Raw genomic sequence first — 27071 nt, 5'->3', positions numbered from 1 at the left:
GGGAGCAACGTTAGTCTGCGTTGATATTCCTGGGACATCGGAGACCACTGTTGAAGCAGGGCAATCTGCAGAGGCCTCATAGGCACTCTCGCCCAAGGAACCACTTCCAAGGTGGCCGTCATCGACCCCAGCAGCTGGACAAAGTCCCAAGCTCGCGGGCGAGGCATCCGCAGACGGACCTGATTCTGAAGCTTGCACCGCCTTTGGTCGGGGAGAAAGACAAACCCCGGTGCCGTGTCGAACCGGACCCCCAAATACTCGAGAGACTGAGAGGGGGTCAGGTGACTTTTCTGTATATTGACAACCCAGCCTAGCACCTGCAGGACCCCCATCACTCTGGCAGTGGCAAAACGACTCTCGGTAGCCGAATCCGCACCGATGAGCCAGTCGTCGAGATAAGGGTGAACTCTGATACCCTCTCGCCTGAGACAGGCAGCTACTACCACCATTACCTTGGAAAAGGTACGGGGAGCTGTGGCTAGGCCGAAAGGCAAGGCCTGAAACTGGAAATGCTTTCCCAACACTGCAAAGCGGAGGAACCGCTGGGGTGGAGGCCAGATAGGAATGTGCAAATAAGCTTCTTTTAGGTCCAGAGACGTGAGAAACTCTCCTGGCTGTACCACCACAATGACGGAGCACAAGGTTTCCATGCGAAAATGTCGTACTCTTGAGAGCCTTGTTGACTCTTCGTAAGTCGAGGATCGGTCTGAAAGACCCGCCTTTTCGAGGCACGACAAAATAAATGGAATAGCGTCCGCAGCCGCGTTTGGCGGGAGGCACTGGGATCACCGCTCCGAGGTGCAGCAAGACTTGTAAGGTCTCCTCTACCGCCGCCCGTTTTACGGCAGTGCCGCATCGGGACTCCACAAATACGTCTCTTACCAGGGCACTGAATTCCAGCCTTGTTGACTCTTCGTAAGTCGAGGATCGGTCTGAAAGACCCGCCTTTTCGAGGCACGACAAAATAAATGGAATAGCGTCCGCAGCCGCGTTTGGCGGGAGGCACTGGGATCACCGCTCCGAGGTGCAGCAAGACTTGTAAGGTCTCCTCTACCGCCGCCCGTTTTACGGCACTGCCGCATCGGGACTCCACAAATACGTCTCTTACCAGGGCACTGAATTCCAGTCAGTAACCTTCTCTGATCAGGTCCAGGACCCACTGATCTGAGTTAATCTTGGTCCACTCCTCTAGAAAGAGGGAAAGACGTCCTCCTATTGCAGGCAAGGAGGATTGGACCGGCATCCCATCATTGTGGAGGATGCCTCTGAACTCCTGGCCTTGAACCGGCCCCTACGGAACGTTTGTCCGAGCGAAAGGAGTTCCTCTGCTGAAAACAGACACGTTGAGAAAACCCAGCAGAGCGCCCCGGGCGATACCTGCGAGCTTCATGGAAACGAGGTCTGGAAGAGGAGGGAAACACAGAACCCTTGGAAGAAGGCCTCGGCCTATCCTCAGGTAACCGCTGGGGTTTAGATTCCCCCAGGTCTTTCACAATCTTCTCCCTCCGTCTTATCTCCGCCCTAGGGTGGTAGCACTGGGAGCAACTTTTATATTACGTTTTCCTTGTTATTGTAATGTAATGCTTGAGGGTAAACAGTTTCAATTTGTAGACCCAAAACAGTTAAAACAATTTCTAGATGCTAGAGTGGAATTGAATGTTGTGTGCCCTCCCTAAATGCAGGCTGGGGTCTGAACCAGAGGTTGCAACCACTAGTCCTTAATTATTGCTATATGTTTTACTTTAAATTCTAAATTCTTGGATTCCAAAATTTCCTAAACTTGTGGACAGAAAGGCAGTTAATGATATTTCTCTTTATTTTTGCCTTTTGTATAAATGCCGATTGCATATTCACGTATTGTGATGATATATGGAAATATATGAATAAAGAAATAATAATTTAAAAAAACGATATATGGAAATATATGAATAAAGAAATAATAATTAAAAAAAACAATCTTCTACAATTCCTCTCCAAATAACAGGAGGCCCCGAAAGGGTAGCCTCACCAGTCTTTGCTTAGAAGCCATGTCAGCTGCCCAATGCCGCCGCCAAAGGCGGCGGCGGGTGGACACTGCCACAGACATCTGTTTAGCCGAAGCTCTGACCAGATCATAAAGGGCGTCAGCCAAAAATGACAGGGCCGACTCCATCCGTGGGGCCACCTCAGAAAGGGGGCCCGCACCATCGGTGGGCTGTTCCAGCACCTGCTGTAGCCAGGAAAGGCATGCCTGGGCTGCATAGGAACTGCAAATAGACACCCTCAAGGCAAGGCCCGCAATTTCAAAGGTCCGCTTCAGAGATGACTCCAGCTGCCAGTCCTGCATGTCTTTCAAAGCGACCCCTCCCTCTACTGGGAGAGTGGTCTTTTTTGTCACCGCCTTGACCAATGCATCCACTTTAGGCATCCCCAAAGGGGCCAAGTGCTCCTCACACAGAGGGTAAAGCTGACCCATAGCCCTGGCCACTTTCAAAGGCCCATCAGGGTCAGACCATTGAGCAGAAATAAGCTCTTGGATGGAGTCATGCACTGGAAATGACTGAGTAGGCTTCTTAGTACCCACCATCCTAAGATTAACAGAGGAGGCCTCGCCTTCAGCAGGATCATCAATCGAGAGGGCCTGCAAGGCGTCAGTAATGAGAGCTGGCAGCTCGTCGCAGTGGAAAATCCGGACCGCACTGGGATCATCCAAATCCAGTGGCAAAAAGGCACCCTCCTCTGGATCATCCGTCCCTGAGGGCCTGCCAGATCCCTCAGACTCTCCACAGCCTGACACCGGGGGGGGGGGGGGGGGGGGGGAGGATAAGCGCAACTTTAGAATGTTTAGCTGTTTCCAACGCTGGGGGGAGGAAATAACCTCTGAAGTCATCCCCAGGGCATAAACACCCGGAGGGAAGCCAGGATGCAACGCAGTATCAGACACCTGCGGCAGCGCTCTTTTCAGCATAAAAGCCTTATGTATTAAAAGCACAAACTCAGTGGAGAAAAATTCACCCTGACCCTCCGCCTCCGAATTAGGAGAAACGGATGTAGGAGCTCCTCTGGCAACCTCTAAACGAGGCATCCCCCTGCACTCACCGCAACCGCGAGGGTCGAGACATGCGACGCTTCCAAAATGGCGCCCGCTGCCAGCTGCATCGAGCGGGAAGAAACATCGCTCGCCATGATCATACCAACGAGAGCGTCTAAGGAGCACATTTTACACAGCCCCGCTGCTGATCTGCGTTTACCACAATGGGAGCAGCGCTTAACTCCTTCAGCAGCCATCATCCGACAGGACGGGAATATAGCAATAAAATGGCGGCTTCACGCCAAAACTTACCCCGATTGGAACGGTGTCCGTGGGACCTCCCCGGAGGAGCTGGGCACCACTCTCACCTCAGAGGACCGAGTCAACGAGCTCCGGTCAAGCTGCACAGAACCAGAATCACTGGAAAAAGTCTCAGAACAGCCATGCAGTAAAAGCGCGCTTTTTTTTTTTTTACGCTGTGAGGAAAGTTGGAGGCAGGCAGCAACAGAGGGACTCCGGGAGGTGGGGGGAATGGGTAAGGCAGGGAAAGGGTGAACCTATATGCCTTTAAAGTGGGCACCACCAGCCACAACACCCCTGCTCAACTGGCAAAGCACAGGCAGTCTGAAATCCAGGAGCTGATCAAGCTACGTCCACACCTGCTGGGAGATAGAGAAATACTGAAGGCAGTTGAGGCTAGCCGTCCAAGAGGCACTATGGTTTTTCAGTGTTCTCTATCTCCACCTGCTGGTAGGCGGATACAACCCATCAGTTAATGGATTCATCTGCTGCTGATGACAAGGAATGGTTATATTCCCCCGATGGTTATATGTACTTCAAAGTCTGCCATTGAGATTATTGCAGAAAGATTTGAGAAAGGCGTACAGATTATTTAGTAAATTCTGCTGGGCAGGCAAAAAGAAGAAACTTAGAATGGATATGCTGCGGGGTTCTTAGAGCCAAGGTGGGGGAGGGCTTCCAGACCTAAAACATTATAAGTGGGCATGTTTATTGAGGCATTTAGGAGATTGGTTTGGACTGACACAGGTGTATACACTGATAGAACTGGAGAGGGCACTTTATGCTCCTTACGATTTTTATTCGTTGCTGCATCTTGGGAGAGCCCAAATACTGGATCCTTTGAAGGAGAATGTATTGCCGAACTCAATGCAGGTTGTCTGGAGGGTGATTGTGAATAAACTGGGGGCCAATGCATGTGTATCGGACCAGCTGCTCTTGAGGGGCAATACAGCTTTTCAACCGGGGATAGATAATCCTACTTTTCAATTATGGGAACAACAGGGCATAGTTAGGCTGGAACATTTATTGTCAAAAGAGAGAGAAGTGATAAACTTTGTGCAGCTCCAGGAAAGGGTGGGGGTTTCATGGGGTAATCGTTTTGAATTTGCACAGATTAGACATTATATTTCTGCCCTAGATAAGTCTGGTCTGCAGGTTCCTTTGGGTTCTCGAGTTAGGGATTTTTTTCAAGAGGTCTCAGATTTAGGATTCTCAGTATCGAACTTGCGTAAGGCCCTTTTAAAGGGAGACCCAGAGAGGGATTTTTCCTATTTGAAAACCAAATGGGCGGAGGAGCTAGGGTTGGCTATAGGGACCTGGGATGTTGCTGCCACAATCAGAAGTATTCCTGTGTTGACTAAAGATGCAAGACTAAGGGAATGTGGGTATAAGGTAGTGCTTAGAGCATATATGGCTGGGGCACAACTGGCGCATGTGGGGGCAAGGGGAGAATATAATTGTCTCAAATGTACACAGTCCATTCACACTATTGCACATGCTTTTTGAAGATGCCCGAAAGTTAAACTCTTTTGGAAGCAAATTAAAAGATTTTTGAGTTGGCTTTTGGCTCACGATATAGGCGGATCAGTGGAAGAGTTGCTTTTAGACGTTCCAAAGGCCTTTATTAATATGAATAGATTTGCTATTCTCCTGTGTCGTAAACTGGCCCTTGTAGCAAAAAAATTCATTTTACAGTATTGGACAGTATCAGACACGACGGCTTATTGGCATTGGAGGAATCAGATTCATTTACTGGCATCCTGGGAGGTGAGGGATGCAAGAGGGTCCCCCAAGAGGTGTAAGTTCTTTCTGGTGATTTGGAACCCTTATCTCCAGATTTTGATTTCCCGGGGGTGCAGTCTTCTGCTTAACAATATGAGAGGTTTGTGGTATGGCATTTTTTGCTCAAGGAATGTCGAGAGCTGAGTCTTGATAGCTTCTGAAGGGGTGGAGGGTGTTGGGTTGTAGCAGGGAGAGGATGGGGTTCTGAATATGGGGGGTGGGATGGGGGAAGGGGGTAGTGGGTTTATGGCTGAGCCAATGGTGAATGTATTTGTTTGGGTAAAATACTTGTTTTGTGAAAGTTGTCAGTAGGGGGAAGGGGACAGATTGGGGGAGAGGAAACAAAAATAGGAAATACGTTGATGTAGGTTTGGTTGCTTTCTATATATTTTTCCATTGTGTACAGTCGGCAACTTTATACTGTTATTTACTTAACTTGATGGTTATGTTTGATATGTTGAACCTTCACTAAAAGTGTTGAAATATAAAAAGACACTCTGGTGGTCCAGTGGGACCCCTGTCCTCCTGCCCCTCACTCACCCCCCCAGCCACAGGTCCCCGACCTGAACTCCCCCCCAAAAAAAAGCTTGTCCTACTGGGCTAGTGGTGAGGGGGGTCTTCCCAGTACCTTCAGAGTTGGAGGAGGGACTAGCACTCCCTCCCCCTCAGCAGGCACCACTCTGCCCGGTGGGGCATGGCTTATCTTCCATATAAGGGAAGTTTCTCCCTTGTACAGAAGCTAAGCTCCGTCCAGTGCATCCCAGGATACACCAGGCAGGGTGCCACCATTTTGAGATGGTGCCCGCTGAGGGAGAGGGAGTGCTAGTCCCTCCTCCAACTTTGAAGGTACTGGGGAGGGGGTTGGATGGGGGGGGGGGGGGGGGGGGGGGGACACCACCACCACTAAGGCATGTTTTCGGGGGGGGGGGGGGTCAGGTCGGGTCCCCTGTCACGGGTCCCACTGGACCCACAATGGCCAGGGGTGGGAGGTTAGGGACAAGAGGACAGGGGTCCCTACTGGACTACCAGTGTATTTTTTGTATTTGTGTGCGGGTGTCCAGGGGTCCACTGGACCCCTGGGGCTGTACCGACAATGAGGGTGTGGGAGTCTGGATCAACTGGGGCCCTAGGGCCGTCAGCCCGTGTCCTGGGCATGCGTTCAAAAGTTGTGCTTTAAGCATAACTTTTGAACACATGCAACACACACCATCTGCCTGCTTTGCTCCCTCATAATGGAAGCTAATAGCGTGCACATCATTTGCATAATATTAGCTTCGATCGTGAGGGAGTTAGTTTAGAGTGCTGCTGTGGTGGTAAACTCCGGCATTGTTCTGTGCAGTGCTGGAGTTTTGATCATAAGGCCCTCAGGTTACTATGTAGCTTTGTAAGTCTAAGTGCTTTGAAAATGAGCCCCATTGGCGCCTGTTTTCTGCACTTAAATATAAGCCTTTCAAATGGGAAAAAAAATTGGAAAAGCTTATATTTAAAGGTGCAAAAGAACGGCGCTGATATGTGCTTCACTTCCTGGTTTACATAAGCATGAGCTGTGCTTACCACAGACTTTTCTACGCATGTGCCAGGCACATTCCTTCACCCTTACTTTTGGTCTCACAACATGCATTATAATTAGCATTGAGCACTGGGGAGCCAAGTTTTGGTGCTGTTCTCGTGGTATTGGCCGGGTGCTATTCCCTATTCCAAGCATCAATCCGTAAGAGAGGGAGAGGAAAAATCTAGCAATTCTTCCTCATAAATTACCCCAAAAAAGGAAAGAACAATGGGAAGATTAAGTTAATCAAACACTACTAACAAAAATTACTATTTTCTCTGCAGTAATTTCCCTTCTTCCTCTTTTCTAGCTCTCTTGCTTTATAATCAGCAATCTCTGTCCAACCAACATGAACATTACTGTTGTCATGCATCACTGAGCCATGCCACAGTGAGCAACACAGCTCCCTCCCCTTCCTCCCACTTATTTGCTAAATGCAAACCACATCTTGCCATAATCCCTCACTGTAGGGCAACGTGCAGCAGTTGTAAAGTCATTTACCATATTGTTATGTGATTTTTTTTTCTCCCCCAAAATGTGAGAAGCTATAGAGAATATTTTGAATGATTCTCAGCAACTGGTTAAACATCTAGCATTAACCAACTTCATTCACAGAGGTTGTAATGTTCTGCTGCCTTGCTTTTAATCCTCTCCAGATGTCAGTAAATACTCTTCAATCAGATATTGTATCTGATTTATTTGTGGAAAATAGCTTCTGTAATAAAATAAAAATAAAGAATAACAGCTCCAGAAAGTGACCTTGGATTCTTTCACGGTATTGTGACTGCCTCTAGGTCAATAGCTATAGCAGCATGTGACAAGATACATCAGAATGAAGATTTATCCCCCAAGAGTCAGAAACAAAAACAGGACGAAGCTCTACGTTTTTCAAACTCTCCCGCTTTACTTAAAGAGGGGGGAGGAAAAGAAATTAATGAGGTTAACGCAAAACTTTTTGTGGAGTGGGAAGAAACCCCGCCTTTCCATTCCAACACTGAGTATACCGGTAGAATATGGGGGTTTGGGACTACTGAACGTGAAATATCTAACAATAGCTAGTGGCATGCGCCACATCACTGACTGGTTTCGCAGAACACAGGACCATACAAATACAGAACTGGAATTACTATCATACCCAGAAACGCACTTCAGCAGCTATTTGCACATGATGGGATTACCATTGCCACCCCTACTGAAGCATACAGGAATAATGACATCAGCAAAAGCAACTTAGAAATGGATCTGTAAATTACACGGATTTTCTTCGAATGTTACACCATACTTGCCAATATGCGGGAACCCTGCCTTTGCACCTGGAAGGCTATATTCGGTGTTCCGCAGATGGAAAGGGATAGTATACTTGTTACAAGTACTTACCCGTGAAGGACAGATAAAACCGTTTCAGGAGCTCTGTGCTGAATACGCCCTGCCGCCCTCCGATGAGTTACATTATCCACAGCTAAAGCATTATATATGTTCCTTGTCCTGGGAGGCGCTGGCGGAGGATGTCCAGGAAGAGTTGGCAACAGCATTCTCTTTAGAGGCACAGCAAAAAGTGCCCCTCACGTTCCATCACAGGCACATCAGGGACAGAGTTACCGAACTGGACTATGCCAAGTTACTGGCTGCCTGGAAACGAGATATCCCCATGGCCCTTACATTGCCTCAGTTCAAGTCCCATGTGCTTACAATGCGCAAAACAATGAACATGACGCAGCACTGGGAGCTACAATACAAATTTGCTCTTCGACTCTACATTTCTCCCAGAAGAGCCTTTCACATGGGACTCTCGCCTTGGGGAGAGTGCCTCAAACGCAGGGATCCGGAGGCCACCCTCGGGCACATGTTTTGGTCCTGCAAGGGCATAGTCCGATTTTGGAAGGAGCTAGTACAATATGTTTTTGAGATGTGGAAGGCTGGCTGGAAGTATGACTTGGCACTGCTCCTGGGCCATCCTGTTCTCATACACCCTGTCCCATCAGGATTTACCGCTTTTGTACGCAAAGCTATTGTAGTGGCTAAACAAGCAATACTCTCAGAATGGCTTACATACAACTACCCTACAGTATCGCAGTGGCGTGTGCGTATGATAACATTACTGTGGGTAGAGAGGGTGGGAATTATAGATTTTAAAACGAAGACTGGAGTGCGTTTCCAACTCACTTGGACTCCCTTTTGGAATACTCTGACTCCAACTGCCAGGAGTAGACTGTTAAACTTCTAGATATTGCCCTGTACCCTGCGTTATGTTCATTTGATGCCATAGCAAGGGAAACAAAAAGGGGGGTGGGAGGGGAAGGGAATGGGAGGGAAGGTTTAAGTCCTATTTGTTGGGGTAGAAGTACTATGTGTTAGTTTAGCCACATGGGGGGAAAATATCAGACGTTCATACATGATGATGTTAACTTTTCTTCTTAAGTTTTGAATAAAAATGATTGAAACATACCCCCCCAAAAATCAGACAACCCCCACTTCAGCTCAACACCTGACCCCTCTCCCTACCTTACAGGCACTTACCTAAATGTTTCCGTGGTAATCTAGTGGACATGGCAGCTTGATATATACCCCTCTGCTCCTGTCCCCCCTTGCCCTATGATCCCTAGTGATAGTACCTGCTTCAACCCCATCCACAAGTCTGCTAGAGAAACCTCTGGATAAGTGTTGGGGGTGGGAGGTATGGTGTTGAACTGAGATGGAGAATATCAGCAGAACGGGAAGGGGAGCGAATATCTCATCAGGGATTATGGTTTGGATGCCATGAGTCTTTTCTGACCAAGCTATCTGATTGCAGTAACATGGGTGCCCTTAACACCAGCTCTTGCGATGGCAATAAGAGTACCCATGCTATAAACAGCACTCACTAACATACCACACACGGTCAATGATGACCATATTCTATCCCCAACCCATACTAAGCAGTTAGCGGGGAATTTTTACTGCACTGTCTGGTTGTTGCATGCAGTAGCTATTAGCATACGTCTGCGTTAATGGTTAGTGTGCTTAGCACACCTTTAACAAACAGGCCTCGTAGTACAAAATCTCAGAACCAAAGGAGCCTATTTTCCAGGATACACGTGCATATGCATTGATTTGAGATAAAACTCCTCTGTTTTGTCCTGAAAATTTGACAAACTCAGGGGGAAACCCACCCTCCTGGGATCCCCCAGAATGTACCAGGGATACTGCTGTATTATCTGCCGCCTGAGGAAAGACAGGAGTGACACACACGGTCCTCAGTGTTTCCCGGCGCCGACAAAATGACGGTTTTCCCCGCCAAGACTGAAAAGCCAGCCAACTCCAACGTGGGGCCCGAGGGTGCCAAAGGAGCTGCTGCGGCTGCCGGAGGGGCTGGAGAAGAAGGAACCTCTGCCGGGTCTACTACTGTACAGAATTTACAACCTCCGAGTACGCCAACACCCCGCTGCTGGCAGACTCTGCACCGCTTGAGCTTTTCCGCCATAGCGCAGGAGTGTGATTCCCTTTCTTTTTTTTTTTGCACTTTCAGAAAAGAAACCGCTCTACCACGGTAATTAAATGGAGAAAGACAAAGATTGCTGCTCTGGACAACGACGGAGCTGACCTGCTCATTTGTGCCGAGGGGAAAGTTGTTTTGTTTTTTTAATTTAGAAAATGGCTGCCTCTCCCCAAAGCTGCAACACCTTCCCTTCGAAAGGGTGAGCTCTTCCCTGCACACCAAGTGGGATAAATGGTAGGAAGGAGGGGGAAGGACCCAGGAACCCCCAAGTGTAGCACCCCTGAGGCTAGAAAGAATCCCTACAGACAGCAGCCTCCAGTACACAGATTCCCTGGTGCACAGAAAAGGTCTAAAGGTTTTTTTTTTCTTTTTTAGGAACCCAAAGAAAACAGAGAGACACTAAGGGGCTCACCTTCTTCCACCTGCAGGAAAGTGAGGATACTGAATCTAGGGTCACACGGCTAGGGCTCTTATTGGCTCTCGAGAGTCAGACGTTCTCAGTCTCCACCTGCTGGAAGGAGTGCATAACCCATCAGTCCAATCTTGGGCCGGTCTGGAGGGACACTAAGAAAAGGAGCCTATTTTTCCAGCATACATGTGCATATGCACTGAATTGAGATAAAACTTAGTCCCTCCGCTTTGTCCTGAAACTTTTGTGTTGCCAGGACACCAAACAAAAAAGATATTACAGGCAACATACATGGCTACCTCATAAACTTATATATGCTACCTTATTACCAGCTGATCGCTGTTGGCAAGCATTTACTATTCCACCTATTACCGAGGTTCAAATCTTATTGAAACGTTTCTCTAAATCTCAGTGTCACTTGGACGTATGTCATTATTCATACAATTCTGCTCCTTTGGATTTTGTAGCTTGGCTGTATAATACTTTGGTAGACTCCCTTATTCAAGGTTTACATCCTAGTTCTTGGTGATATTTTGACTCCCATTCCTACAAATTCAGCACAAAATCTTTCAAACCATCAAATTACAGACCTATTGCTGGGATTCCACTGTTTGCAAAAATTGCTGAAAGCATTGTTGCTTCTCCACTACTTATGCGGAAACTCATGCAATCCTCTCCCTCACTCAATGTGCTTTTGAAAGGGTTATAGTATAGAGACCTTGCTAGGCACCCTGCTTGCTGAACTACATACCCAATTGGCTCAGGGACATCAAATGTTATTACTGCAGTTTGATCTCTCTGCAAAATTCGTTTGATTGATCATACTTTATCTTTTGGACCTTATTGAAGTGTCAGGGAGAGTTTTTACATGGTTTAAAGTCTTCTTGGGTCACAGAATGTACTCAGTTAAGTGGGAAGGGAAGGTCAAATTTCAAAAAGCTGGGGGATGGACTCTGGGGGGGGGGGGGGTCTCTCATGGTTCCCCCATCTCCCCAATACTTTTCAACTTGATTATGGCAACTTTATGCTACAGGGCTATCCTATTCTTCATATGCAGATGCTCAGCAGGTATGTATGGGATATAGAGTTTAAGCTAGAAACATCTTTGAATATTTTGGAGTTCTACTGGACTCGAATTTGAGAATGACGGCCCAGCTAAGTAAACCCATGAAAGGGTCTTTTTTATAAACAAAGTACTTAAGCGAGTCCAACAGATTCTACTGTTCTAGTTCAAGCTATAATACTTCCTATCTTAAGACTATTGCAATCTTCTGTACACTGAATGTTTGGATACCTTTTTTTTCATCAACTTCAACACAATATGGCAGTGCGATTAATTTTTTCATGACCATTGCTCCGACGCAGGGTTACTCCTCTTTTGACAGAGCTTCACTGGCTCCCTGTCAAAGCCTGTATTTTTAATATATCTACTATAGCTTTTAGTACATGGATTAGCTCCTAGCTCTATATCCTCTTTATCTTTGTCCAATTCACGCATTCAAGACTATAACCTATTACTTTTTCTTATGCGTTACTGTATAACTTCATATACTTCCCTCTGTGTGGGGTTTGGTGATTTTTCAGAATAAAAGAATGTGTGTACGTTCTTCTTTTAAAAATCACCCACAGAATTTATGAACGTACTCCTGCTCTTTATGACACACAAACTTTCTGCATTATTTTTATGCACATACTGCTAAAAAGTATTATTCACATATCTGGTACTCAGTTTCATGAAAGCCTATTCTTTCAAACAGGGTCATACTTCAATATACAAAAAAAGTTGCACTGCCCTGAGCATGTTCAGATGCTGAAGGGTCATGAATGCATTTCCAACCAAAATATTTCTAAATAAAATAAAACCAATTTTAGCTGCATCAGAAGTTATAGCAAACTGAAGTGTACCAGCAATCCACAGAAGAGAAAAGAAGCAAGGGAGGACCAAGAAAAATTAATGATAAAAGGAACCTAGGAGCCAAGGAATGAACTTCATGTAACATGCTTACATTCTTTACTGATTGCAGCAGGATGTAAATACCAAGAATAAAATAGAAAAAGAAATGACCAATAGATCTGTGTAAACAATTCACCAAAACAATGGAGGTTCAGAAGGATTCGACACATTGCCACGGTGCCGCACAACCAACTGCATCAGGAGTCACAAAAATCTGAATAGTTCTAACCACAAATGTGTCTCTTGTTGGGAGCTAAATGATCCTCAAAAGGAAGATATCAATAAGAAAGTTTTCTCTGCTAAACGCTCCAAGGAGATTTTTGAGATTCCTGATGCAGGCAGTTGCGCTAAAAACAGCACCGTGACTAGTCCTTCTGAACATCCACTGTTTTAGAGAATTGTTTACACAGTCTTATTGATCTATTTTTATCATAATAAACTTTGGGCTCCCTTTACTAAGCTGTGGTAGTCATTCCCGTATGGCAAATGCGACGAAGTTCACAGGAATTGAATGGGCTTTAATGCATTTCAAACGCTGGGAATCACTACTGCAGCTTTATAAAAGGAGCCCTTTATGTTTGTCATTCCTTGGCTCCTAGGTTCCTTTTGAATTTACTCTTCTTTTGTTCTTCCCCACTTTTCTTTTGTCATTTTTTTCGTAGGGGATCTTTTCTCCTTTTTGGTGTTTTAGCAACCCACAGAAAGCCATCAAAATAAAACCCAAATATTTTGACTAAACAATTATATATAATCTATCCTTATTCAAATTTCACTAAATGTAAGTTACTGAGCTGCCTTCTGTATAGATCTGTTAGATCCTATTTTCATTGTATAGGTGACAACCCTGTGGGTGCAGAGGGTGCTGGGTAGCCCCAATATTGAGCAACCTCCTTCACTGTGCCCAAGGAGGGGTAATTTGTGTTACATTTACCACCCCAAAATCAAATGAACTTGGAGAACTTTTGTTAGTAATATGTAATTTATCTTTAAAAATCAAGCATTGTACCAGAAGATTGGAGGGTGGCCAACATAACGTTGATTTTTTTTTTTTTAAAAGGTTCCAGAGGTGATCCGGGAAATTATAGACTGGTAAGCTTGACATCGGTGCCGAGCAAAATGGTACAGACTATTATAAAGAACAAAATTACAAAGCATATTCAAAAGTATGGCTTAACGAGACAAAGCCAACATGGATTTAGCGAATGGAAACCTTGCCTCACCAATCTACTACATTGGATAAAGGTGAGCCGGTTGATATTGTGTATCTGGATTTTCAAAAGGCATTTCACAAAGTACCTCATGAAAGACAGAGGAAATTGGAGAGGGATGGGAGGTAGTGTTCTACTGTGGATTAAAAACTAGTTAAAAGATAGAAAACAGAGAGTAGAGTTAAATGGTCAGTATACTCAATGGAGAAGGGTAGATAGTGGGCTTTTGCAGGCTCTGTGCTGGGGCCACTGCTTTTTAACATATTTATAAATAATCTAGAGATGGGAGTAACTAGTGAGATATTTAAATTTGTTGACAACACAAAGTTATTCAAAGTTGTTAAATCACAAGGAGATTGTGAAAAATTACAAGAGGACCTTACGAGACTGGGCAGCCAAATGGCAGACGACGATTAATGTGAACAAGTGCAAAGGAACCCGAATTACAGCTATGTGATGCAAGGTTCCACATTAGGAGTCACTGACCAGGAAACGGATCTAGGTGTCATCGTAGACAACACATTGAAACCCTCTGCTGTGTGTGGCGGCGGTGGCTAAGAAAGCAAATAGAATGTTAGGTATTATTAGGAAAGGAAAACAAAAATGAGGATGTTATAATGCCTCTGTATCGCTCCATGGTGTGACCGTACCTTGATTACTGTGTGTAATTCTGGTCAGGACATTTCAAAAAAGACGTGGAGGGGCATAATCGAAAAGGACGCCCAAGTTTTGCTGAGGACAACCTAGCAAAACGTCCCAATGGAGGGGCGGGGAAACCCGTATTATCGAAACAAGATGGGCGTCCATCTTTCGTTTCGATAATATGGTCGGGGACGCCCAAATCATGAAATTTAGGTCGTCCTTAGTTGTCCCTAGACTTGGTCGTTTCTTATTTTCGGCGATAATGGAAACCAAGGACTCCCATCTCAAAAATGACCAAATGCATGCCCTTTAGTCGTGGGAGGAGCCAGCACTCGAAGTGCACTGGTCCCCCTGACATGCCAGGACACCAACCGGGCACCCTAGGGGACACTGCAGTGGACTTCAGAAATTGCTCCCAAGTACATAGCTCCCTTACCTTGTGTGCTGAGCCCCCCAAAACCCACTACCCATAACTGTACACCACTACCATAGCCCTTACGGGTGAACAGGGACACCTAGATGTGGGTACAGTGGATTTCTGGTGGGTTTTGGAGGGCTCACATTTACCACCACAAGTGTAACAGGTAGGGGGGGGGCTGGGTCCGCCTGCCTGAAGTGCACTGCACCCACTAAAACTGCTCCAGGGACCTGCATACAGCTGTGATGGACCTAAGTATGACATTTGAGGCTGGCACAAAATATTTTTAAAGATATTTTTTTAAGGGTGGGAGGGGGTTAGTGACCACTGGGGGAGTAAGGGGAGCTCATTCTCTCCGGTGGTCATCTGGCCAGTTCGGGCACCTTTTTGTGCCTTGGTTGTAAGAAAAACAAGACCGGGTAAAGTCGTCCAAGTGCTCGTCAGGGACACGCTTTTTTTTCCTTTATGGTTCGAGGATGTCCATGTGTTAGGCACGCCCAAGTCCCACCTTCGCTACGCCTCCGACACGCCCCCGTGAACTTTGGTCGTCCCTGTGACGGAAAGCAGTTGGGGAAGCCCAAAATTGACTTTCGATTATACCGGTTTGGGCGACCCTGTGAGAAGGACGCCCATCTTCTGATCTCTGTCGAAAGATGGGTGTCCTTCTCTTTCGAAAATGAGCCTGATAATGGAATTAGAAAAGGTACAGAGAAGGGCAATGAAATGATAAAGGAATGGGACGACTTTCCTAGGAGTTAAGGCTAAAGTGACTAGGACTCTTCAGCTTAGAGAAAAGATGGCTGAGGGGAGATATGATAAGAGGTCAAAATAATGAGTGTAATAGAATGGGTAGACATGAATCACTTGTTTACTCTATCCAAAAATACTAGGACTAGGGGGCATAAAATGAAGCTACAAAGTAGCAAATTAAAAAAAAAAAATCAGAGACAGTATTTCTTCACTCAACGTGTAATTAAACTCTGGAATTCATGCCACAGAATGTGGTAAAAGCAGTTAGGTTAGCGTGGTTTAAAATAGGTTTGGATTACTTCCTAAAAGAAATGTCCATAGGCCATTATTAAGACGGACTTAGGAAAAATACACTGCTTATTTCTAGGATAAGCCACATAAAATGTATTGTACTGTTTTGGGATCTTGTCAGGTACTTGTAACCTGGATTGCCCACAGTTGGAAAGAGGATGCTGGGCTTGATGGACCTTTGGTCTGTCCCAGTAAGGCAACACTTATGTTCTTATATTGAAAACTGACTCCCTTGTCTGTGTACACCTGAATTATGCTAGTTTATTTATGCTTCTTTATTTATGGAGTGGAAGAGTAGCCTAGTGGTTAGTGCAGTGGGCCTTGATCCTGGGCCTTCATCCTGGGGAACTGAGTTCGATTCCCACTGCAGCTCCTTGTGCTCTGGGCAAGTCACTTAACCCTCCATTGCTCCTGGTACAAAATAAGTACCTGAATATATGTAAACCGCTTTGAATGTAGTTGCAATAAAACTCAGAAAGGCGGTATATTAAGTCCCATTTACCTTTCCCTTCTTGTGACAAAGCTTAAGGCATGGCCAGGCTGCTATTTAGGGCAGCAACTTCTTGGGGGCAGCAAAAATCAGCTACAGTCAAAGCAAAACAATTAGGCCCCGACAGACACAAAGAACCATCAGCAGCTTAATCTGCATTTGTATAGGCAGCATGATGGCCACGATTGTTTAATTTAATTATCAAAATCTTGAGGGAGGGACGCTGCAAGCTCGGAGTCCAAAAATAAATTGAAGAAGGTGGGGGGTGGTAAGTCTAAGGGTTGACTACTCTTGAGCCTGCTCTGCGAATAGAGAACTCAGAAACCTTTAATTTATGGTTAAAACAAAAGCAGGCACACTGTCATCAGTTTTTAACTAGGAGAATGAACATCCTCTGCATACTATCACAAAAAAAAGGGGACAATAAAGTGATCAAATATTAGCAAACCAAACCGTCACATTATGGAAAAGGATTCCATTTAACTTCGTCGAGATCAACTGACCAGCGTCCTCGTGATTAGTTCTCAGGCACTTGCACAATAAACAGTTAGTACAGGGCCCTGCAACTCAAACACAAAGCTGCTCAGGAAGGATCCCTGCACCACTGCCAACGTTCTGTTACAGTAACACATTACTCAATATGCAAGACCTGACCACTGCCAAACAATGTACTTTCCTGCCTAGAAGACAGTGAAAGCCTGATGTGTTTTACCAATTCAACTAGCAGTTGTTATTTTAATAGGCATGACGATATAGCCAAACCCACCAAGTCCAAGCATTCAGCTATACTCACACTCCGACCAGCCCTTCTCACACGCATTCGGGGATCAGGAGACCGGTCTCCCCACACGCATTCGGGGATCGGGGGACAGGTCTCCCCTCCCCATGAGTTGCCATCTCTCCCCCTTCTCTGCGATACGGCACATCTCCCTCAAACAACCCCCACGCCCAGTCAAACTCATACCTGAGATCGCCCACTAACGATCCCACAGCTTCTCCAGTGCCCAGTTCCCTACGATACACACAACAACTTCTTCTGTCCCTGCATCCCGCCTTGCCGGAAACAGGAAGTTGCGTCAGAGGAGAGGAGCGCGCAGCACGTTCGAATTAAACTCAGTCGGTTGATTGATGAAGTCGCCGAGGCAGCATTGATGCAGTAGTGTTTCGTGAAAGGATGCAAGGCTACCCAGGTTGCTGCTTTACAAATATCTTATGGGGGAAGCACTGTGAAGATGCGCCTTTGTACTACCCATAGTAGTCCGAAGACGATAAGCCGTGTCATGAGGAATCTGCATTTTAATAGTAGAAAATGATACAAGCTGCCATCCTTTGTGACAAAGTATGTTTCGCGACAGGTTGAGGCAGATGACTCTCCCGTAGAGAAAGAGATGAGATGGGCAGCCTGTAGATGTTGTGCGTGTTGAAATAAATGGTTCCATATCATCATGCTGATCAATCCATAGACTGGTGGGTTGTGTCCAGGGTTGCCAGGTGGAAAATTTTTTTCCAGCCTAAAGGAGCCCAAAATCCAGCCCAAAACCCGCCCAAACTCAAACCCCGCCCCTGACACCCCCGCCCCCGCGTCATCACCCCCGCCCCCGCCGTCATCAACCCCGCCCCCGCCGTCATCGGCCCCGCCTCCCCCGTCACTAACCCCGCCTCCCCCGTCACTAACCCCGCCTCCCACATCACTAACCCCGCCTCCCAACGTCACTAACCCCGCCTCCCACGTCACTAACCCCGCCCACCGCGGCCGAAAAGCCGGCCAAAAAACCGCCCAAAAAACCGCAACCCGCCGCGGGCAAAAATTTCCCGCGGCGGGTCGCGGAAAACCGCCCACCTGGCAACACTGACCAGCAGGTGGAGATAGAGAGCAAACTTTTGCCTCCCTATATGTGGTCATGTGCTGCCAGAAACTCCCCAGTATGTTCTCTATCTCAGCAGGTGGTGTCACACACAGCAGCAGCTCTGGCTAGGCCTCCAAGCCTAATTTTTAGGTTTTGTTGAGTGCCTGGGGTGGAGGGCTCTTCTTGAGCAAGTGCAAACCTGGTGGCGCCAGGTCCCTCCTTTTCTCCCCCCTCCCGCTGGCTCCGTTAAAAAAAAAAAAAAAAAATTTTGAACGTCCTTAAAGGCGTTTATTTCGACGTTTATTTAAACGTTTATTGCAGCTACTCACTGGGACACCAGGTCGTTACAGCTCGGAGCGGAAAGCAGGTAATTTTTACCTTTTATAGCGGGCAGGGGGTTCCCCGTTTGGTCTCCACGTGGCCTATGGCGTCGGAGGGCGAGGGCGCAAGAGTCGCTCCCCGGATCGCGTGTGCGCTTCTAGAGGGGATGCGGGGGTCTTAAAGTCTGATTCGCCCTTGTTGGGTGACAGTTTCGTGACCGATGGGTGTCCCGGTCCTTCCTCCGGTGTGGCGGTTTTTTCCCGCCATAAACGCCCATCCCCCACGGCTCGCCTCCGCTATATTGGCCGGCCACGCGGCTCGGACGGCTTCTTCTTGGGCCGCCCTTGAGGTGGGAGACATTGATGACATGAACGCCCTTAATTTGGGCGACGGCACAAAAGCGGCTAAAGTTAAGCGCCGTTCTTCCCGCGCGGCTCCTTCGCGGAGTGTCACGCCGGACGCCATCTTGGATGCGCAGCATGTCTCTCCCCCGCTCTTGCGAGCGCCGGTTGAGGGTGCGTCTAGGGCTGTAGCCCAGGCTGCGGAAGTGCACAGTATGGGGGGTTTCTCCCCCGAGTTTGTTTTGCTGCTGCATCAGGCCTTCCTTATGCATAACGCTGCCCCTGCTCCCTCGTCTGGTAAAGAGGTTGAAGCCCCCGGAGGTAAACGCCCTCGGGTTGATTCCCAGGCCTTGGAGGACTTTGTCTCCTCCGATGTAGATGAGGGCAGCGTATCTGAGTTCTCCCAACGGTCCTTTGCGGATTCCTTGGAGGAGACGGATCCCCGCTCGGATGGAGCGGATGACCCCTCTGCAGCGCGGCTCTTTAGCTCAGAGGATTTGCCCAACCTGTTAATGCAGGCCATGGGCATTTTGAAGATTTCCTCTCCGGAGGACGTCTCTCCCTCAGCCCCTGTTGGCTCTGCCATTATGCTGGGGACGAAGCGCCCGCATAGAACCTTCCACGTGCATGATGCCATGCACACCTTAATTTCGGCTCAATGGGATGTCCCGGAAGCGAGCCTTAAAGTGGCTAGGGCTATGTCCCGCCTCTATCCTTTGCCTGAAAGTGAACGTAAGGCCTATCTGTGGCCTACCGTGGTTTCTTTAATCACTGCGGTGACTAAGAAAACGGGGTTGCCAGTGGAAGGTGGCACGGCCCTAAAGGACGCCCAAGACAGAAGATTGGAGGCGGCCTTAAGGTCGTCCTTTTAGGCGGCTGCTTTAAGTTTGCAGGCCTCAGTTTGCGGCTCCTATGTGGCCAGGGCGTGCCTGACTATGGTGCAGCGGGCTTCCCCCTCGGATCATTCCTTGAGGGCTGATTGGCCGGCCCTGGAATCGGGCTTAGCCTATTTGGCAGACTTGCTGTATGATGTCTTGAGGGCCTCAGCGAAAGGCATGGCTCAGACAATCTCTGCGCGGCGGTGGCTTTGGCTGAAGCATAGGTCTGCTGACCACGCCTCTAAATCCCGCCTGGCTAGATTGCCTTTTAAAGGCAAGCTGCTCTTTGGGGTCGAGCTGGAGAAAATCGTGACCGATCTCGGCACGTCTAAGGGCAAGAAGTTACCAGAGGTCAGGGCTCGGGCTAGTGCTCGCCCCGGTACCTCCAGAGGACGGTTTCAGGAAGCCCGTCGGTACCGCCCAGGCAGGTCGGGCTCCTCTGCCCCCTCTTCCTTCAAGAGGAACTTCTCCCCCAAGCAGCATTCCTTTCGCAGAGACCGCCGTCCCGGAGGTGCTCCCTCCGGTCCTCCCCTAGGGTCTCGTACCCAATGACGGGGCCTTGGTCCACGCCCCAGTGCAGATTGGAGGACGGCTGTCCCCGTTTTTGGGCGAGTGGACCACAATAACTTCAGACGCTTGGTTGCTGGAAGTCATCAGAGACGGCTACAAGCTAGAGTTCTGCCGACCCTTAAAGACGGGTTTGTACTCTCTCCCTGCAAGTCTCCGGTCAAAGCTGTGGCAGTGCAGCAGACCTTGGACAATCTGATCCGCCTGGGTGCGGTCGTTCCGGTGCCAGAAAATCAGCTTGGCAAGGGACGTTACTCCATTTACTTTGTGGTACCAAAGAAAGGAGGTTCTGTACGGCCTATCCTCGACCTCAAAGGGGTCAATCAGGCACTTTCGCATGGAGACCCTCCGCTCTGTTACAGCGGTAGTGAAGGCAGGAGAGTTCCTGGCATCCTTGGACATCAAGGAAGCGTACTTGCATATTCCCATCTGGCCTCCTCATCAACGCTTTCTGCGTTTTGCAGTACTGGGCCGACACTTCCAGTTCAGAGCCCTCCCGTTCGGGTTGGCTACTGCTCCGCGGACCTTCTCCAAAGTAATGGTGGTCATCGCGGCCTTCCTGAGGAAGGAAGGAGTACAAGTCCATCCTTATCTGGACGACTGGTTGATCCGAGCCCCCTCTTATGTAGAGTGCGGCAAAGCTGTGAACCGGGTGGTTGCTCTTTTGAGCTCCCTGGGGTGGATCATCAACTGGGAGGAAAGCCAGCTGCGCCCAACTCAGTCCCTGGAGTATCTGGGAGTTCGATTCGACACCCAAGTGGGCAGAGTGTTCCTGCCAGACAATCGGATTGTCAAGCTTCAGGCTCAGATGGACCAGTTCCTAGTAGCCTCTCCTCTTCGGGCTTGGGACTATGTGTAGCTGTTGGGCTCTATGACGGCCACGATGGAAGTAGTGCCCTGGGCCAGGGCTCATATAAGACCACTACAACACTCTCTGCTGCAGCGCTGGACTCCGATGTCGGAGGATTATGCTGTGCGCCTTCCCTTGGACCCAGCAGTGCGCAAGGCGCTGAGCTGGTGGACGCAGACAGACAAGTTGTCTGCAGGAATGCCTCTGGTGACCCCGGAGTGGATTGTCGTCACGACGGACGCCTCTTTGTCGGGCTGGGGAGCCCACTGCTTGGGAAGGATAGCGCAGGGGCTCTGGTCTCCTGCAGAGATTAAGTGGTCTATCAACCTCCTGGAACTCAGAGCCATTCGGTTGGCGCTTTTGGAGTTCATCCCGGTACTGGCGTTGAAGCCTGTACGGGTCCTGTCGGACAATGCCACGGCTGTGGCCTATGTCAACCGCCAGGGAGGTACCAAGAGCGCCCCTCTAGCCAAGGAGGCCATGAATCTATGCCAGTGGGCGGAAGCGAACCTGGAACAGCTGTCAGCGGCCCACATTGCCGGAGTCATGAATGTCAAGGCTGACTTTCTCAGTCGCCATACCTTGGAGCCCGGAGAGTGGCAGCTATCTGCTCAGGCGTTCTTGGACATCACGAAGCGCTGGGGCCAGCCGAGCCTAGATCTGATGGCGTCATCGGCCAATTGCCAAGTGCCGCGCTTTTTCAGCAGAGGACGGGACCCTCGATCCCTGGGAGTAGATGCTCTTCTCCAACAGTGGCCGACACAAGAGCTTCTCTATGTGTTTCCGCCCTGGCCCATGTTGGGCAGGGTGCTAGACCGGGTGGCAAAGCATCCGGGCCGGATAATCCTGGTGGGTCCGGATTGGCCCAGACGTCCCTGGTATGCGGACTTGATCAGGCTCTCAGTGGACGAACCTCTGCGACTGCCAGTTTAGCAGGGCCTGTTACATCAGGGTCCCGTGGTGATGGAGGATCCCTCCCCCTTTGGTCTTACGGCCTGGCTATTGAGCGGCAGAGTCTGAGGAAGAAGGGCTTCTCAGACAAGGTCATCGCCACTCTGCTGAGAGCGAGGAAGCGCTCTACTTCTACTGCTTACAGAAGCAGGTTCACTTTCTCCATTTACTGCTCCAATTTCTTCAGTGCTGGTGTTCCTGCAAGAAGGTCTGGAGAAAGGCCTGTCGCTCAGTTCCCTGGAAGTCCAGGTAGCGGCCCTGGCTTGCTTCAGGGGCCGCCTGAAGGGTGCTTCCCTGGCTTCGCAGCCAGATGTGGTGCGTTTCCTCAAGGGAGTTAATCACCTGCGCCCTCCTCTGCACTCAGTGGTGCCTGCGTGGAATCTCAACCTGGCGCTAAGAGCCTTACAAAGCCGCCTTTTGAACCCTTGTCGAGGGCATCTCTGAAAGACCTGACGTTGAAAGCAGTCTTTTTGGTGGCTATCACTTCAGCCAGAAGAGTTTCCGAGCTCCAGGCACTCTCTTGTCGAGAGTTTTTTCTGCAGTTCACTGAGGCAGGAGTGACTATTCGCACAGTGCCTTCCTTCCTACCCAAGATTGTTTCTCGCTTCCATGTGAGTCAGCAGCTCTGTCTCCCTTCCTTTCGTAGGGAGGACTACCCAGAAGAGTATTCTGCTCTCAAATATCTGGATGTGAGACGGGTCATCATCAGATACTTGGAAGTGACCAATGATTTCTGGAAATCGGATCATCTGTTTGTCCTGTTTGCAGGTCCTCGTAAGGGTCTGCAGGCTGCTAAGCCTACAGTGGCAAGATGGGTCAAGGAAGCCACTGCAGCGGCTTATGTGGCCGCAGGGAAGGTGCCGCCTATTCAGTTGAAGGCCCACTCCACTAGAGCTCAGGCGGCCTAGATGGCAGAGGCCGGGTCCGTCTCCTTGGCAGAGATATGCAAGGCGGCAACTTGGGCATCGGCCCATATATTCTCCAAGCATTACCGCTTGACTGTGGCTGCTCGGGCGGAGGCCCGGTTTGGAGCTTCAGTGTTGAGGTCAGGGATTTCAATGTCCCGCCCTGGGTGAGTACTGCTTCCGTACTTCCCACCAGTCTATGGATTGATCAGCATGATGATATGGAAGGTAAAATTATGTATCATACCTTTGTGCTGCTGCACAATCAAAAGTATGCAATCGACGTTAGTTAGCGTCGGTATCGCAGTGTTGCCAGATGGCGGAAATTTTTGCAACCCAAAAGTAGCTCAAAATAGCACAATATGAATATAAATATTGATAAGGTCAATATTAATGTTAATAAGGTAATCGTAATCATCATAATTAAGTACAAAGGTAATGCCACACTGGGACAGACCAACCGCCACCTGAAGCTGAACATGTCCAAGACCGAGCTCCTCGTCTTTCCACCTAAGCCCACTTCTCCTCTTCCCCCACTCTCTATCTCAGTTGATGGCACCCTCATCCTCCCCGTCTCATCTGCCCGCAACCTCGGGGTCATCTTCGACTCCTCCCTCTCCTTCTCTGCACATATCCAGCAGACTGTCAAAACCTGTCGCTTCTTCCTTTTCAACATCAACAAAATTCGCCCTTTCCTCACTCAGCACACCACCCGAACTCTCGTCCACGCTCTCATTACCTCTCGTCTTGACTACTGCAACTTGCTCCTCACTGGCCTCCTACTCAGCCATCTATCCCCCCTTCAATCCATTCATAACTCTGCCGCACGTCTCATATTCCGCCAGAACCGATATACTCATATCATCCCTCTCCTCAAGTCGCTTCACTGGCTTCCGATCAGATATCGCATCCAATTCAAGCTTCTCCTCCTTACTTACAAATGCACTCACTCTGCTGCTCCTCACTACCTCTCTACCCTCATCTCCCCCTACGTTCCTGCCCGTAACCTCCGCTCACATGACAAATCCCTCTCAGTACCCTTCTCCACCATTGCCAACTCCAGGCTCCGCTCATTTTGCCTTGCCTCACCCTATGCCTGGAACAATCTTCCTGAATCCCTACGCCAAGCCCCCTCCCTACCCATCTTCAAATCCTTGCTTAAAGCTCACCTCTTCAATGCTGCATTCGGAACCTAACCTTTCGAACATATAGGTAGCCCCAATCTGTCTGACCTATCAGATTAACTGTACATTTGTCTTTTAGATTGTAAGCTCTTCGAGCAGGGACTGTCCTTCCATGTTAAATTGTACAGCGCTGTGTAACCCTAGTAGCGCTTTAGAAATGTTAAGTAGTAGTAGTAGTAGGTCCATCAAGGCCAGCATTCTATATCCAACAGTGGCCAATCCAGGTCACAAATACTACTACTACTATTTAGCATTTCTATAGTGCTACAAGGTGTACGCAGCGCTGCACAAACATAGAAGAAAGACAGTCCCTGCTCAAAGAGCTTACAATACCTGGCAAGAGCCTGAAAAAGTTCAATACATTTTATGCTGCTTATCCCAGAAATAAGAAATGGATTTTTCCCAAGTCAATTTAATAATGGTCTATGGACTTTTCCTTTAGGAAGCCATCCAAACCCCGCTAAGCTAACCACCTTTACCACATTCTCTGGCAACAAATTCCAGAGTTTAATTACAGGTTGAGTGAAGAAAGATTTTCTCCAATTCGTATTAAATGTACTACTTTGTATCTTGCCCCCTAGTCCTAGTATTTTTTGAAAGAGTAAACGAACGATTCACGTCTACTCGTTCCACTCCACTCATAATTTATAGACCTCTATCATATCTCCCCTCAGCCGTCTTTTCTCCAAGCTGAAGAGCCCTAGCCGCTTCAGCCTTTCCTCATAGGGAAGTCGGCCCATTCCCTTTATCATTTTCATCGCCCTTCTCTGTACCTTTTCTAATTCCACTATATCTTTTTTGCGATGCGGCGACCAGAACTGAATACAGTAGTCGAGGTGCGGTCGTACCATGGACCAATACAAAGGCATTATAACGTCTTCACTTTGTTTTCCATTCCTTTTCTAATAATACCCAACATTCTATTTGCTTTCTTAGCTGCCGCCGCCGCACACTGAGCAGATGGTTTCAACGTATCATCAAAAAATAAAATAAAATTCTAGACCTAGTCCTTAGTGGAGTATTTGTGTGTATTATATGCGTATGTTCTGTACGTAACAGTTGTGTCAAAAGGTGCCATGAAACAATAAAAAATGAAACGCACACCTGACAGTTGTTGCCATTCTGCCTTTTTTCTTGGGCATGCGCAGAACATAGACGCATACTGCGAGACCATTCTGCGCATGTTCTAGGCGCTTTCTCTATCAAGCTGCATGTAGACTTACTCATTTGCATACAATTTCCTTGACGCCTTGACTGCTGTTCCATATTTGGTAAGTTCAGCGGTGGGTATACAAGTACCTGGATATTAACGGCAACTTTTGAGCACTGGTCCTCCAGCATGGCTCTTCTTATGTTATGCTATGTTTATTGTACAAGCCCCAAGGAGTATTATGAGATTCTGACTACTGTAGATCAAGTAGGGCAGAAAAGAAAAGGTAAAGCAGGGTCAAGAGGGAGGATATGATACATTTTCCAACGAAGAATTTAAGATTAGTTAAAGGGCAACCTATCAAGGTATTTGGGTAGGGCTGAAATCTTTTGTAAGGGTAATGAACATTTAAGTTGTCAGATGGCAGGACAATGGTCCATTCCTCAGGCACATAAAAATTAAATTCAGAAACAATGATAAGTAACTGATGAAATCCAAATCGTGAATCACTGATGGACCACTGTTCTCTCTAAGCTGAGCGGGTGTCCTCTAACTTCATTGCCACCAGTAGGGGGTGGTGCTTCAATATTTTTATTTTCAATTGCTAGGGACAGGCAGGTTCCCTGGAGTCCTGCAGACCTTGCCTGTCCCTCACTATTGAAAATGTGATAGTGAAACAGCACCCCACACTGGCAGCACTATAGATGGAGGACTCCCGCTCAACTTATGAGGGAACAGTGTGATGGCCTATCACACATTAGGTTTCATTTGACTAAAAATCACCTCTGTTAAAATGTAGTCTCTCACATGTACAGTTTCAGTGGATTGGGCAAATATCTCATCTCATACCAGCATTTTGCATTTTCCTACCTTGGGGCAATGTGTTATCTCTGTGAGCTTGAGGGGATTCACACCTAAAGTGCACAAGCAGAAAATTATTGAAGTGGCAAAGCTCTATGGCTTATTAAGAAAAGCAAGGTTAAATTTCTGATGGGATGACAGTTGCATCTGCATTTCCTTAATGCTCCAGTGTGCAGGTTTTGTCAATTTGCTTTGAAGCACTATTCTTTACTTACCACATTGATTTGATCAGGTTTCAGCCTGACCCTTCTTGCCAGAAACTAAAAAAAAAAAAAACAATTGGAGAGATTTAGACTAGAGCTGAGGACAAATAGAGACCAGCAGGTGAGGAACTGAAAGGGTCATGGAGGAAGATAAAGCAGACAAATAATTGAGAACACCCAATGAGCTGACTTTTGAGAACATGAAATGAAGTTTGAAGCCTCTTGATAAATGATGGATGAAGTGTAAATGTGTTGCCACTTAGATATCACCCTCTGTCTCAGATGCTGAAACCTCCATCGCTGTACTGAACACTGGAGCAATAGCACGGGAACAGCGTGCAAGCACAACTCCCTAATGCTCAGTGCTAATAAGATGCAAATATAGGCGTGCTCATAGCGTTGAGCATTAGGGAGTTTGGCGGGAGGATAGTGTTTGCTGCATGTACTCAACAGCTGTGAGTTAAGTACAGCTCTTAAGGGCATGCCTAGAACACCAGAGGTGCAGGAGGGAAAGAGGAGAAAAGGGAGACTTTTGCCAGCGGGAAGACTTTCAGATCCACCCGTAAAGCTCTCCATTGCAATCACCTACTAACCGCTCATGAACAGGCAGGTGCGGGAGAAACCCAATTTCTAGCTCCCCCCCCCGGCTCTCTTCTGACATCTCGGTCCATGCAAAGAGTGCAGAAGGGATATATTTGGGGAATGATATTAACCTGCACTGTAAAGTTTAAGGAC

The 27071-nt window shown here is 47.9% G+C and overlaps 1 protein-coding gene across 2 annotated transcripts in view; it reads right to left on the bottom strand.

The window, feature by feature from the left end:
• The window catches only part of LOC115458706 (vesicle-associated membrane protein 7), a 48044-nt gene extending 30679 nt beyond the window's left edge, over positions 1–17365 (bottom strand). The window contains exon 1 of one of the 2 annotated variants that reach the window (XM_030188531.1): positions 17243–17365. The gene's annotated coding sequence lies outside the window, so the exon portion shown is untranslated. Of the gene's footprint in view, positions 1–10528; positions 10631–17242 lie in introns of those variants that run through there. The other variant, XM_030188532.1, reaches the window with a different exon arrangement.
• Between the last annotated feature and the right edge of the window lie 9706 nt (positions 17366–27071).

Source organism: Microcaecilia unicolor, unplaced genomic scaffold, assembly GCF_901765095.1.
Source record: "Microcaecilia unicolor unplaced genomic scaffold, aMicUni1.1, whole genome shotgun sequence".
In the NCBI taxonomy this organism is placed as follows: domain Eukaryota; kingdom Metazoa; phylum Chordata; class Amphibia; order Gymnophiona; family Siphonopidae; genus Microcaecilia; species Microcaecilia unicolor.
The sequence above is the reverse complement of the archived record's forward strand: the minus strand, read 5'-3'. Positions and strand labels throughout refer to the sequence as shown.